Here is a 14,653-nt window from a genome sequence, read left to right as displayed (position 1 = left end):
ATGTTTACACCTTTCTACACAATCAAATCTTACTGCTGGGAAAACACTTGTTTCAACACAGGCTGTATAGAACAGAAGAAAAGATGCAGGACCTGATCCATGAGTAAATCTCATTTATTCTAAATTAAGGGTCTGAAATAACTCACTAAAGTAATAAGACCAGGTTAACAGAAAGGTATCATAACACCAATTCTAGCTATTTGTCCATAAAACATGAATATCCCATTAAAACAAAGAGCATTTGATTTTACCTTGGACCAGAGCAAATGTCTTTCCAATCAAGACATCCAGTGAATTGAATGTCTCTTGTAAGCAGGTGCTACTGTGTTATATTTTCATCCAAACTGCTGAGAATAAGCTAGAAGAAAATGACAAAGTAAATTGAACAAGAAAGTGTCTGATCTTGATGAATAATTCAATGATGCAATGCAACAAATACTGATTTTTTTCCCCTGGTAAAGGCAGTTTACAACTGTCCTTTGCTTAGAAAAATGACCTTCTGATGGTAATTATACTTTTGTCTTTAGGCACTGGATGACAGTCTTAGTAATGCCCATGATTCCAGTTCACAGCTCTGCTGCTGATCTCAAAGCACTCCATTCCTGCTAGATCATCTAATCCTTTTTTAATAACATAATCCAACTGCTGAAGAGCTTCAGCTGTAATATCAGGCACACTGCTCACTGACCATTCTTTAAGCGTTCTGGTCACTTTTCTGAAGTCCTAAAAGGCACCAGGGAGCCACAGAGCCACAACCACTCTCAGGGTTGTTAATTCTCTGAGATTCTCCTTGGGGTTGGTGTTCCCCAAGGTACTAAGGTTTTCCCCCAGGGTTGCTGTTCCCTGGGAGTTTCCCCTGGGTTGCTGTTCCCAGAGGTAATCAGGTTTTCAGTCTTCTCTTTGCCCTAAGTGTTACACACCAGAGGTAGAGACAACAAGCTGAGTCCGCCGGTGCACATTTCCAAGGCTGTTTATTCTTCATTATCTCAGTCCTTTCTCAGCTCTGCCAGGCCTCCCTGGCAGGGAACCTTATCTTAGTTCTTTCTCAGCTCTGTGAGGCGTCCCCAGCAGAGCAGGACACGCGGCAGGACTGGGGCAGATCAGAGAGCCCCGCACCTTATGTACAGTCCCCTTGACCCAACCACTCTCCGAGACGTATTTTTTATTTACAAAATTGTACCAATGCCTACTACCTATGCTAACATGTCAGTTCTACTCTAAACCAATCTCTAAAACCCAACTCAGCACAAGATGGGGGACGAGAACAAGGACAAGGAGGACAGGGGCCACTCCCCAATTCCTCCATCTTGTCTCTTCAGCCCCATCTACTAAGAATACTAATTTCTATATTTATATTCTATAATAAACCAGTTACTACTTATTTTAAATTCTTAGGATTTGTGATTCTTCCTGCATGTGAGTGTTCACTCCCATGGACAGGAATCAGAGTCAGTGTCCTCCTGGGATCCGTGTGGGTCTAACTGACCCCCCTGTACAGATCCCAGACCCCCCTGTCCGGTCTCCAAACCCTCCTGTACAGTCTTCAAACCCTCCAGGGTGGCCAGAGGGATGTTCTAGACTCCAACAAACCACCATTGCCATTCCCTGGGAAGTGCCTGGATAACAGGGGGCAGAGAAAGCCCTCACTGCCACTCCACAGCCAGCACGGGCAGAGGGAGCCTGGCACTATTAAGCTGTGACACACAAAAATTTGGCTTGTTGCAAGAAAAGGTTTTGATAGTCAGAACAGCAATAAGTTCCTTCCCCACTCCCTGAGGAACCCCTTGACTGTGTGGATGACAGGGGTGCAGACACAGAAAACTTTCACTCTGCCACGACAGAAAATTCACTCTGCCTGAGTGACTGCTGGGACTGCCAGAGCCACAGGTCCACAACAACCACGGCCATACAGCCTAAAAAAACCAGAACTCACCAGGAAAGGGCTGAGCACTCTCCCAGGTGCCAGCCTCTGCTCCCAGAAGAATGGTTTTTATTACCAACAATTTTAAAAGGCACATAGGAATTCATCTGCAGCATCCACAATAAAGACTGTGGTGGAAGAGCCCCGTCACTGGGGAGATGAGCTCAGCCTGGTGATAACCTGAGAGCCAGAGAAATCTTCTCCAGGGCTGTGGTACAGCACAGTGCATTCAGGTCTTTCTGTAAGCCATTCTTCACATATCAATATTAAAAAGGGACTTATTCCCTAGAAGATTTTGACTGAAAAAGGCTCATTTTGCCTTTTCTCATTTATTCTTCGCTCATTGGGCTCTACATCTCTTCCTTATGACAAAACCTACAGCAAATAATAGTCTGCAGTAGTTTATCAATACAGCCAGAAAAACAGCAAAATTAAGAAAAAATTAACCCTGCTAAAATCTGTCACACTTGGCATAACCAAGACTGTCTTAAATACAAGTAAGGACACAGGCACCCAGGTGCCTCTTCTCTGTCCCCTGCAATATTTCAGCATTTCTTGCTCATGAATACTCAGATTACATTTGGCAAGTTGGCAGCACTTCTTAACACCTTACAATCTAATAAAAATATTTTTTTCTCTGTGCTAGACAAATCTGCCCACCTTCAACCTCTGCTACCCATAAAACAATTTATTCAAGTACCTTTACTCTGAGCACAGTTAACCTCTGCAATGTACAAAAGCTTCTGTGCCTCATAAATGAACAAAGAGCTCCTAATGAACAAAAAATACTTTCCTGACTAAAAGTTTAATATTAATTCTGGGAATATGAAGTATAATATTACTACCCATATATTGTACATAATGCAGTATATATCTCATGCATCTTCTTTTAAAAGGTTTCTGTTTTCAAATTACCATTGTATAAGATTTCTATACACCACAAGGATTCTTTAGGTTACTGCAGGTTTACACCAGGAATCAGAAAAATAATGCTCATGAAAAAAGAAAAAGCCTGCTTGCACTAGTTTAAAAGCCAGTGTAAGAGGAAAACAAGATTAATTTTGTTTTCTTCATTTCAAGGTTAAACCTCAAGGAACCTTAACATCTCACACATGGGCAGAAGTTTTCAGTGCATGGTCCATGAACTGCTGGCAGCCCATAATGTCAGAGAAACACTTTGGTTGCCAAGGAGATTTGAACTTGCCATGCAGAAAGGCCAGTCCTATACTGAAAAATTTAGGGACCCTAGAAATTTGAAAGTTTGAAAATCAATGATCAAGAGGAAAGACAGTGGCATGTGAGCAGTTTTCATCCTCCTTTCCCCAATTTCTTACAGGGATGAGGGATCAGAACTGGACTGGAAGGCTTGAATTCACCAGTGTCACACTTCTCTCTGGAGACATTTTACACTAAAGCCAATGCTGGCTTTAGTTCTGTATTTTTAGCTGCATTTTAAATGAAAAACTGCACTGAATTCTGCAGTAACACAACTGTTGATCACATTCTGTTTTGTAACAGAAGTCCTGTCAGATATTTAGCCTTAGTTACTAAAAACTATCTTCAGGGAGTACAAACATTTCCCCTCTGGCATCCTGTCAGTCACAGCAAATCTGTAAATAAACTGTCAAACTCCATTCCAATCATTCCTGAATCTGCAAGGGGAAGAAAAAAAAGTAGTAAAATTGGTGCAGCTGGTTGTAGTCCCTGTAGAGCAGGGCTGATTTCACAGCTTTAATATGGTTCACTACTTCACAGCCAGTCCGATCTGATATACAGCATGCAGGAATGAGTGACACCTTTGCTAATCATTTTCTTAAACTTATCACATGTGGAGGTAATAACAGATGCAATGACTTTTCAAGGGCATGGACTGGTTAATTTTTCAACAGCAAATCGACTCAAGTTCTGCAAAATTAAAAATCCACTAAGACACACTGTCAAGCTATCTAAATTATGGAAAATCACACAAAAAGGGAAAAACAAAGGTCTGGTCATGAGAATGACAGTGTTAGACCCTCTCCTTGTATGGTCTTATGCAAAATAGGAGTACAGCAACAGCAAACAAGCCAAAAAATCTGAAGAGAGGCACTGACTCCAGCAAAGACCGACTAAATAAAATGGCAAACCCTATGTACTATTACCTGGAGCATATTAGCACCTTTGTTCTGTAATTCATAACTTTTTAACTAATCCTGAAGGAGCTGGGCAAGGCTTTTTCTGCCAGATACATTTTGCTGGACCAGAATAGCTAACTGAGGAGTTTCTCAAGGCCCCATTGGAAAATGTGCAACTGAAGAAAGATCAGAAAGACAGCAAATTAACACCATCACCTTGCTGCCTATGGACTCAGTTAGGACATAAATCCTAATTTGGATTTGGAGCAGAGACAGAACCTGAATTGGGATCTGCTTTATCCTGCAGATTTTCCTTCACCAGCAAGTTTATACAAAGTCACACTGTCTCTCTGGATTGGTGAATATTTCATAAGAGGCAGAATAGCCCCAAGCAGAAGACAGACACTCAAAACCCAACAGCAAAGACAGTGGCTTGATTTATGTTAAATTTTGGTTCAAGACTCATTTCTGTTATCACTCACAAAAGGGATCTCAGTCTCCTAAAGGAGATGCATCCTTCATGTTTCCTCACAAAAGCCCCCTAAAACGTGACTTTAACTATGAGACAGTTTGAACAGAAATTTTGAAAGTACATAATTTGAAACAAAAATAATATGAAACAAAACCACAAGTGTTGGATTGCAAATGCTCCCTCAGTCTCCCTGCAAACTTTTCATGCTGAAATGCACCATAGGAAAGCAAAGAGCACTGAGGTCACCATGCCTGCATCAAGTTTGAAGGTGGAAAAAACTAACATCACCCCCTTAATTAGGGTTGCCATATGGTCAGGTTTCTGCTTTCATGTTTCCTTTCTTAAGCTCAAATTTTGACTGGCTGGAAAGGGAGGAATACAAAATGCATCAGGGTTTACCATATGGGCCCAGGTCTCCTGTGCACTGCGTGTGTCAGAGATGTGACATGTCGAAGACATGCTCACCATGCAAAGGCTACATGGCCTATCAGCTGCTATTTCCTTCCACTAATTCCCAGAAGAAACCATGGGAGCTCTACCAAGCATCTTCCACTTTCCTACCACACAGAAATCCAAACCATATGCTCCAAAGTTTGCAGAAGCAACAACTGCTGCTCTCCAGAAGTGAGAGTGTCAACCTGGTTTATTCTCCTCTGCTTGTACACAAACATCTCATCCAAGCTGCAAATAACCCTCTGTGAACCCGAAAACTTCAGTGATGCAGGTCTGGACCCTTGTGCATGTTGGTGTTCAGGGTCCTTGGCAGAACTTTCATCTGAGAATTAAGCACCAAAAAAAGAAATTGCCGGGTCTGAATCTCATTTCCCATTTAACAACTGAGGGAGTTGATAATCCCAGTCCAAAAATAGTCAATTCGTGCTCAGAACACCCTTGACAGCCAGGAATTATCAGCATCCTGATTTCAAATGTGAGAAAAAAGAAGATCCTCATCTAGATGAACTAGAACTGTAGGTCAAGTCTCCTGAGGGTCAAAGCAGCACCAAAATCACCCCATGTTTTCACTGTGAACTGCAGCCATGGCTCTGCTTGACAATCAATGAGACATAAAAATCCAGCCTGTACACTTCTTTCCATCCAAAAAAAGCAACATTATTTCAATTTCCAATAAGAAAACAAAAAAAAAAGATTTATTGGATTGTCCTTCCAGTATTAAAAAAATAAATAAATTTACTTTGCATACAGAAGTTTCAGCCCTAGAAAACTCCACAGTGAAATACATCCCTCTCTGGCAGACAGCACAGCACAACTCCTGACATGGAATGAACCCTAAAATAACACCTGACAAAAAGGGGACTTTAAGTAAAAAGAATGCAATTATTCCAGTGGGAGTTGCTCCAGGGCACCTGTGTTAACCCCTCTGCCAAAAGTATTTTGAACTCTTTAATGGCTACAGATGATAAGAAAAGTTATGATGAGAGAAAGTCTGTGAGGCAACACCTGCAAAGTGAAGTATTTTTAAGAAAAATGCTCCAGATACAGAGAGGGAAGTAATTAAAAAGCCAAAGAAAAACGTGTACTGCTGTCTTTGTTTTCACCCAAGCTGAACTTCCCCTGGAATTGAATCGCTGGCTCACTGGGGCAGCTGGCTGACATCCTGAGCCACCAACAGGAAAAGCTTGTCTGGGAAACCAGCACAAAACTCAGGCTTGTTTGTTTGGAAAGGAGCCCACGAGTAAACACACACACACACACAGACATAGAGCAAGGTCTGCAGCACAGACAGCTAAGGAACAGGATTGGGTGATAAAGGACCAAAATCCCCATGCTGACTTTGCCTCAGTCTGATTTGCTTTCAGGAATGGCAAGTTCATGAGGCCAGGAGGAAAACCCAGATCAGAGAAAACCCTCAGTGGAACAGACCAGGTTAGGGAACATTTATATAAACTGAATGCACAGAAGTGCATGGGACTTCATGGGATGCACCCCTGAGTGCTGAGGTGGTTGGCTGACATAATTGTGAGACCACTCTTTCATCTTTGAAAGGTCATGGCAATTCAGGGAGGCTCCTCAGGACTGGAGGAAAGCAAATGTCACTTCTGTCTTCAGTGATGGCAAAGAGGGGGACACCAGGAATTACAGGTCAGTCAGGCTCACCTTGATCCTCGGGAAGATGGAGCAAAACCTCCTGGAAACCATTTCCAAACATGAGGGATAGAAATGTGACTGGCATTAGTCAGCACAGCCTTCTAAGATGAGGTGACTGGTTTGATGGATGAGGAGAAAGCAGGAGATGTTGTTTATCTCTATTTTAGCAAGCCTTTAGACACAGTCTCCCACAAGATCTTCACTGAAATACATTCTGATGAAATACAGACTAGGTATATGGACAGTGAGGTGGACTGAAAATTTGCTGAATTGCTGGACTTAAAGGTTGTGAACAATGGTACAAAGCCCAGCTGGAGGCAGCTCGCTAGTGGTGTATCCTAAAGGTCAGCACTGGTGTGATGGTGTTCAATATTAACCTGGCTGATGGACAGAGTGTTTCCTCATCAAGTCTGCAGTGACACAAGACTGAGGGCAGTGCTGGCACACAGGAGGGTTGTGCTGCCATCAGCAGGACCTCAGCAGGCTGGAGGAACGGACCAGGAACCCCATCCAGTTTAACAAATGGAAATGGAAAGTTCTGGAACTGGGGAGGAAACACTCCATGCACCAACTGGCTGAAGATCAGCTGGGAAGCAGCAGAAAAAGATCTGGGGGTTCTGGCGTACAGCAAGGCAAAGAGGATCCAGCCATGTGTCCTTGCAGAAAAGGCAGCCAACAGCATCCTGGGTGGTACAGAAAGAACAGCACTCCCAGGATGCTGCCCAGCACAGGGGACACACCTCAGCACTGCTGGGACATGGACACACTGAGTGAAGGAATGTGCAGGTGATTCAGGGACTTGAACATCTGGCAGCCAAGGAAAGGCTGAGAGAGCTGGGACTGCTCAGCCTGGAGGAGAGAAGACTCACAGGGAATCTTATCAAGGAGCATAAATACTTGATGAGGGAGAGTAAGACAAGAGATTCTTCTTTGTACTGTCCAGTGATAGAAAAAGAGGCAAAGGGCACAAACTGAAATAGAAAAAAATAATCCTTTCAAACATAAACTTTTTTTTAATTGTACAGGTGATCAAATACTGCAGCAGATTTCCCAGAGAGGCTCTGGAATCTCCACCCTTTGAGACAAAGAGTAGGTTTAGATATGCTATGAAGAAAAATTGCTTTACTGTGAGGGTGTTAAGGCAGCCTCTGGTTGCCCAGAAAACTTGTGGGTGCTCCATCCCTGGAAGTGTTCAAGGCCAGGTTGGACAGGGCTTGGAACAACCTGTGATAGTGGAAGGTGTCCCTGCCCATGTCAGGGGGGTGGAATGAGATGACCTGTAAGATCCCTTCCAACCAAACCATTCTGTGATTCTGTGATTCAAACCCAAACTGGACACAGTCCTGGGCTATCTCCTCCAACTGGCCCTGCTCTGCTAGGGGAGCTCCAGGGATCCTTTCCATCCTCTTCCACACTGTGATTTGAATTACTCTTAGAATAACACTACATGTAACTGCAAACAGTGCAAAATATCCTGAAAGACTACTTTGCAAAATCAGTCTGGGTGAGACATTAATGTACAAAGATCCATTTTTCATCATCATATGCTTCAGTCTGTACAGACAAAAATACTAAGCTGCATGTAAGGATCTGCTTTGAAATATATAGAAACTAAATAGCTGGAGAGCAAAGAGTTAGAGCAAAACAGAAATGTGGTCATATGCCTCTAATTCAAAGTGCATCTTCAGTAGGCCTAATGAAATCAGGACAGAACAAACTCAAGATGACAAAATTACTTAAGAAAGCACCATTATGAAGGTAATTTTTTTTGACTAGTAAGTAATGACACTCTTGAAGACATCACAGCTATTTTGGAGAGAAAAGTTTGTCAAAGGAGTCACCTCTGCTTTGCAGGAGCCTTTGACTCCAACCCAGCCAAGTGATTTCAGTGGGAATTGGGTGGTACCACAGCAACACGGTGCCACTTTGTGAGCTGTGCTGATCTAGTCCTAAGGATTTCAACAAGAACCAAACATGTTCAGAGCTGAAGACCTTGAACACAGCTAATTTACATTCTGAGATAATACAATTGAGATAATTTTCTATCCCCTATCATAAGCAGGGAACTCTTCATCATTTTCAAGGTCCTCATACATTTCATCAGAAAAACAAGTGGTACAGCCCAGCATGCATAATACCACGGGTTTTAAGTGAGTAAAAAGGACAGAATATGTATAAAGGACATGACTAAATTGATTTTCAGAACCTGCTGACTTCGAAGTGCCTGGTATTTAACGCTGTGATAACTCCAGGGGGGAGAGTGGTCTGTAACTTTGTCAGGAGGAAACAAAAGGAAGCACTTGGATGCTGCACGGAAACAAACAGAGGGACACATTGACTTGACACACTCCCTGTAGGCTCCATCAGCTGTACTTGTCAGGCCTTTGAAGTGTGGCTGTTGCACAGCTTGTAAGTCCCTTCCTCTGGAGCTCGGGAGCTTGTGGTGTTATAAGCTACTTAAGCTCCTTAGTCCAGATCTAAGCAAACAGCTTGATGCACTTACAAGCTTCACTCCCTCTTATTCTGAAGATGTTAAGCTGCTTAGCTTACTGTCTTCAACTTTCAAATTCCTACAACCAAATCCTACCCATATACCACGAATCTGTCTTTATTAGCCTGATTCTCCCCTCTGCTGAGGATTCTGAATGTCTTTTGCCAAGTCACCAGTATAAACAAAATGTTCTTTTATACCTTAGTTCTTCCAAAGTCATAGCCAACCCCTGACTGCCCATTGCTTTGGTAACCACCACTCTGCATTTCCAGTATCCACAGATTACTGTGTATCAACCATACTCACCTGTTCTAACAAATCTCTTTCCATTAATAAAGTCTGTCAAATATTTCAGTTAGTACTGATGTAACTCTCTCCTTGTTTTTACTACAAACTTTTGTTTCAGTAGGAACTGCAGAAACGTTTTGGAAGAAGTTCTGCTTATACATAAAAGATGGTTTTCATCCAAAACTGGTACTAAACTACCAGCATTTACAATTAATAATCTTACAAAAGAATCTTTAAACTAAGAAGTACAGTAAGGCTGGCACGAATGGACATGACACATTTTCTAGGGCTGAAATCATTAAAACTTTGTATCTATAAATAAAAGATAGGGCAGACATTAATAAATCTTAACAAGTAACCACCAAGAAGACACAATTACATTTTAATCATAGCACAAAAATAAACTACTGAGCCAAGTGTGGAAGTGCTGTTATATTGACATTAGAAATGTAAAAAAATAAGATAGAAAGGCTTAAAATGCCTAATTTTCACTGAGGATATTGATAGAAGCAACACACTGGTGAAAGGCAGGCAATCATTACATGCTGTAAAATAAAAGAACAAATTATATTGCAAAGATATAGGAAAACCACAGCAGTGAGTGTTGTTATACACTAATGAAAACCTGAAGCAGAGCAGACAAAGCAGTTACTTGTACCAACCTGTAACATAATCCATAGGGTCTGAATATCCCATCAATACCAGCACCTTACAACAGCTCCCTCGCCCAGGATGATGGCAATGATCAAAACACCAAAAAAAAAAAAAAAAGATCTCACAGACTGCCTGGACAGGGACTACAGGAACCACAACACACTGCAGTTATCCCTGTATCAGGATGGACTAATAAACTAATAAATGTCAGGCTAAACATCATGTTCACATCTGCCTTATGCTACAACTTCTCAAAAATCCTAGGGAAAAAAAAAAACCCAAGCAACTCTTGACTTAAGCACAAAATCCATGGGTTCAGGATGTCAACAAGGGATGTTTAGAACAAATCATGTTACCCATGCAAAAGCTGTGTACAAATGGAGTGCCCAATTATTATAATGTGAAAATATAAATGGTGGAAAATATAAATGCTTTACACAAGCATAAACATAGATTTCCAACAGGTATTTAGATGAGTTCCTTCACCAAAGTTTCTTGTAGAAAGAAGGCTGCCACAGGACAAGAATGGAAGTGGTCTCACAAATTAATGATCATTTTTCAAAAAGACATGACACAAGGAGTAGAAGTGATCAATTTTCACAGTTGATAGTGAAAGGTAATCTGGAAAAAAGCAGAGAATTAGACAGCAAACCCAACATTGAAGAGACCTAAATTTCAACAGGCTCTGAAGTATTATCTTTGAGTAAAGCATGGCAAATTTTAAAAAATTCATGAAAATACCAGATCAATACTTAAAGAAATGGAAAAGGCAAGTAGATTAAAAACTTTTATAAAAGGAATAAAGCCAGAAACAGCAGTAGGCCACCAGTTAAATACAAGTTGAGTCTCTGTTTGAATACTCAGTGCAGCACCACTCTTACATTTCAAAAAGAACACAGCAGAAATGGAAACAATATAGAGAGACACAACAAGGCTGATCAAAGGTGGGACAGCTTCCAACGAGACATGAGTAAACCCAGATTACAATTATTCAGCCAAGAAAAGAAATGGCTAAGGGGATACCAGGAGGAGGCCAGCAGAGCTCAGGAAGTCAGAGACAATAAATACAGAACAACTATTCTCTTTTTCTCATAGTACAAATCCTACCAAGGTGTAAATGAAGTTATCAAGTGACATGTTTAACACAAACAAAAAGTAGGGACTTCTCTCACAATGCACAGGTGAAGCTCTCAGTGCTGCAGGATATCATGGGGGGCAAAAACCTACATACTTTTAAAAAGTGATTAAAGAAATCATGGGGAAAAGTCTGTCAATAAATGTTACATTAAAAACCCTGAGGTTTGGGAAGCTGCTAAGCTGCAGACCAGGAGGATGTTCAAGCCTTGCTTGTGTGTTACAGACTGGCCACGGTCAGAGGAAGACTCTGGCCTAGCTGTGCCTTCAGCCTGGCTCAGGATAACCATTTTTGCTTTCACAAACAGCAGCAAAGCTATTTCATCTTTGAGCACTCTTGAAAGAACCTCTCCTTAATTCTCTTTTGAACAAAAGCCTGCAAATCAGGTCAAGCCAGAGGTGATCCAAAAAACTTCTCAGCTGGGAAGATACAGCTTGCACAATTTTCCTTTCCCTGTCACAAAACAGAACAAAGTATTTTACATTGGGTGTTTAAAAAAATCACTATCAAGCCAACAAATAAGACACCCTCAAATCTTACAAAGGAATATTTGATTCTACCAGCACCAAATGTCCAAGTGCAGCCATTTCCCCCCTCAATAATTTTGTTTCATAAGTTATAAAAAGACAAAAGTCTTACAACCTTAATTATATTTATCATAATTCTGAAGATTGCAACAATCTTGACCTTTTTACCCACGTGCTAATGCAACTTCACATTAATCTTCTCTGTTTAGCAGGAGTTATCAAATGCCATATAGTATGTAAACTAGATCTTGATTGCTGAGAAAACATCACTCTGCTGAACATTATTTAGGCAGGCACTGAAGTTTCATTGACTTGAGAGGTACCTAAGCACCTTCTTGACTCAGAAATATCTAATCCAGAAATATCTAATCCTGGCAGCACTGAGCCAACTGGAGCCACAGCTCTGGACTTCAACCCCAAAACTTCAGCCCACAATACCTCACCCAAAGAGTGGCTGGTCAAGATGCTGCTTTGCCTTCTTCCACTCTCATGAAGAGCATAACACAATGCAGATAGAAGGGAAAGCATTCTCTGTTTGTCAGAAATAATTAAACTTGTCACTGACTTTCTGTAAAACTCAAAAGCCATCTGGGAAAAGAGCAGTGCGTCTCCACATCCATGTGAGTGACAAGGTCAGAGCACCCCTCACTTCCTTGGTGGCATCTCCATCACTGACTCTGTTCATCATGCTGTAAATTAATCCATAAAAATTTGGATGGAGTACCTACTGTAATTAGCTCTATCTGTCCAAAGAAGGCACAATGAGATGGGGTGCCAGCTGAGGCATCCAATTGGCTTGTGGCTTCAGAGTGACAGAACTAGGTCAATATACCAACTTTGTTCAGAAGGGGGACAACAGAAAATTAGCCTTGTCATGTTACATTTCCCAGACAAGGTTTCAAGACCTTCCGTGAGCAAGAGCTCACTAATAAAATGTTTTATATTTATACTCCTCCCTGTGATTTTTTTAAAATATATATCTCATTGGAAACTCTCCTCTATCAGTTTATGGACACTATCTCACCTTTTTCTGCTGTGTACCTCAGATAAGAGCACCTCCACAAGCTGCCATTGGGCCCCCCTGGAGTCTCCTTCAGGCTGAGCAAGCTCCTCCAGAGCAGGTCCTCCAGCCACAAGGCATTTTGGTGGCTCCCCACTGCACTTGGTCCAGTTTGTCAATAAATTTCTTACATTAAGGGGGCCCAAACCAGGCACAGCACTCCAGATGTCATCTGCTGGGCTGCTTAATAAAGGACAATAATTCTTCTCCCTCAACTGCCTGGCCATGCTTCTGTTGGTACAGCCTGCACCTTCTCAGCCCTCCTTGCTGCCAGAACACACTGCTGGCTCATTTTCAGCTAGACCTCCCACATCCCTTGCAGCTGAGCTTTCCCCCAGATCCTTATCGAGGCAGGGAGTCCATGTGCCCCAGGTGCAAGACTTGACATTTTTCCTTGTTGAATTTGATGAGGCTCCCAGCGGACCATTCCTCTGTTTAACATGCAACTTCCATGATTTATTCAAGGCACAAGCATGAGCTTCTCATCATCACAGCAGAGGATAAGCCTGGAGATAGAGCTGAATGTGTAAGGCAGGATTAGGTGTACGCTGCATGGAGAAGTGTGTTGCACAGCTCACCTCTTCGGCCTTTTCTCATTATGTCACAAGACCTCTCTCAATGTTCATACAGTGACTGACACACAGGGGTCTCACTGCTGAAACTTCTCTGTTCTGAGAGAGTCACATCCCTGTTGGAGGGATTTCTGCCAGGCATTGCTACGTGGCTCACAAGTGACACAACTCCCGTTTTCTCAGTGGTTTTCAGGAGGAGGTGAAAAATTCAAGTAGGAAACTGCTTCAGAACATGCTTAAACACAAGTAATACCATTATTATCAACAAGTCAGTGAGATTACAATGTCTGTATTTAAATCTAAGATCACAATAAAAACAACAACAACAAAAAAAAAAATTGGCCAGACTAAGAGGTAAAGTCCATTTTTATAAAATATGCACATTTTCTTCTAAAGGTGCTTCCTTAAGTCACAGCTGCAATTGAATGGTGGAAGAGTTCAGTGCTGTTGGCTCCACAGAACTGGATTATTCTGCAACTAAAGAAGCAGCTGAATTTCCACAAACAGTCCTGCAGAAAGTGTTCCCTCTTGGTTTTGTTTGCCTTCTAAATTTTCCGTGAACTTTGAAAACATCTTAGGAGTGGCCCTCTGAATTTTTAATGGCAATTGAAAGAATACAGGAGACCCACACAATTAAGTGTGAGGGAGAAGCTGCCACTACACTGACAAATCAAGAAGTACATTTATTTGTATTCATGTAAACCTATGGATACTTATGGGTATCAACCAAATATGTCTCAAGGTAAAATAATTTCTGTTGCCAAGACCAGAATAACGGGACACCTGTGTAATTTTAAAAACAATTTCAGGAGATTTAAAGACTGCCTTTCCACCAGAATACACATCCCTAAAACACTTCCAGGGACTGTTTACTAAAATTATTGGTAACATTCATACACCTGGGCATTTCCTTTGCATCATTGTCAAGACTAACACATCAGATAACTGCTGTGCTTGCAGCCTAGAAGCACTTGGGCATTTCATGCATGAGCAGTACTAGGTCAGGAAGAGGTTAATGTGTGGAAACACAAAATGGATTTGGCAAGAAGGAAGAGGAGGAAAGAGTGCACTTCAGCAGAAGAATATGACATTTCAGCACATGAGGATATTAAAACATCAGCTATTTTCTTTCTAGGCAACAAGGGATGTGCACCACTACATGCTCCATGTCTTGGCAAACTGAGTGAGTGTTACAATTTTCAGAGAACATGGAAGGGAATAACAGAATAATTTCTCAACACTGTGTGGGATTTGGATAAGCTGGTATCCACCAAGGATCTGGAAATGCCCTTTTTATCTCTCAGTCACAAAAC

General features: G+C 41.7%; 1 protein-coding gene across 4 annotated transcripts in view; it reads right to left on the bottom strand.

The window, feature by feature from the left end:
- Positions 1-14,653, bottom strand: part of XYLB (xylulokinase) — an 86,055-nt gene that overhangs the window by 31,562 nt on the left and 39,840 nt on the right. Inside the window, exon 16 of one of the 4 annotated variants that reach the window (XR_010082728.1) lies at positions 252-358. The exons of the other annotated variants lie outside the window; for them this stretch is intronic. The gene's annotated coding sequence lies outside the window, so the exon portion shown is untranslated. The remainder of the gene's footprint in view (positions 1-251; positions 359-14,653) is intronic. 4 annotated transcript variants of the gene reach the window in all.

Source organism: Prinia subflava, chromosome 1 (genome assembly GCF_021018805.1).
Source record: "Prinia subflava isolate CZ2003 ecotype Zambia chromosome 1, Cam_Psub_1.2, whole genome shotgun sequence".
NCBI classification, from domain to species: domain Eukaryota; kingdom Metazoa; phylum Chordata; class Aves; order Passeriformes; family Cisticolidae; genus Prinia; species Prinia subflava.
This window is presented reverse-complemented; position numbering and strand designations above follow the sequence as displayed.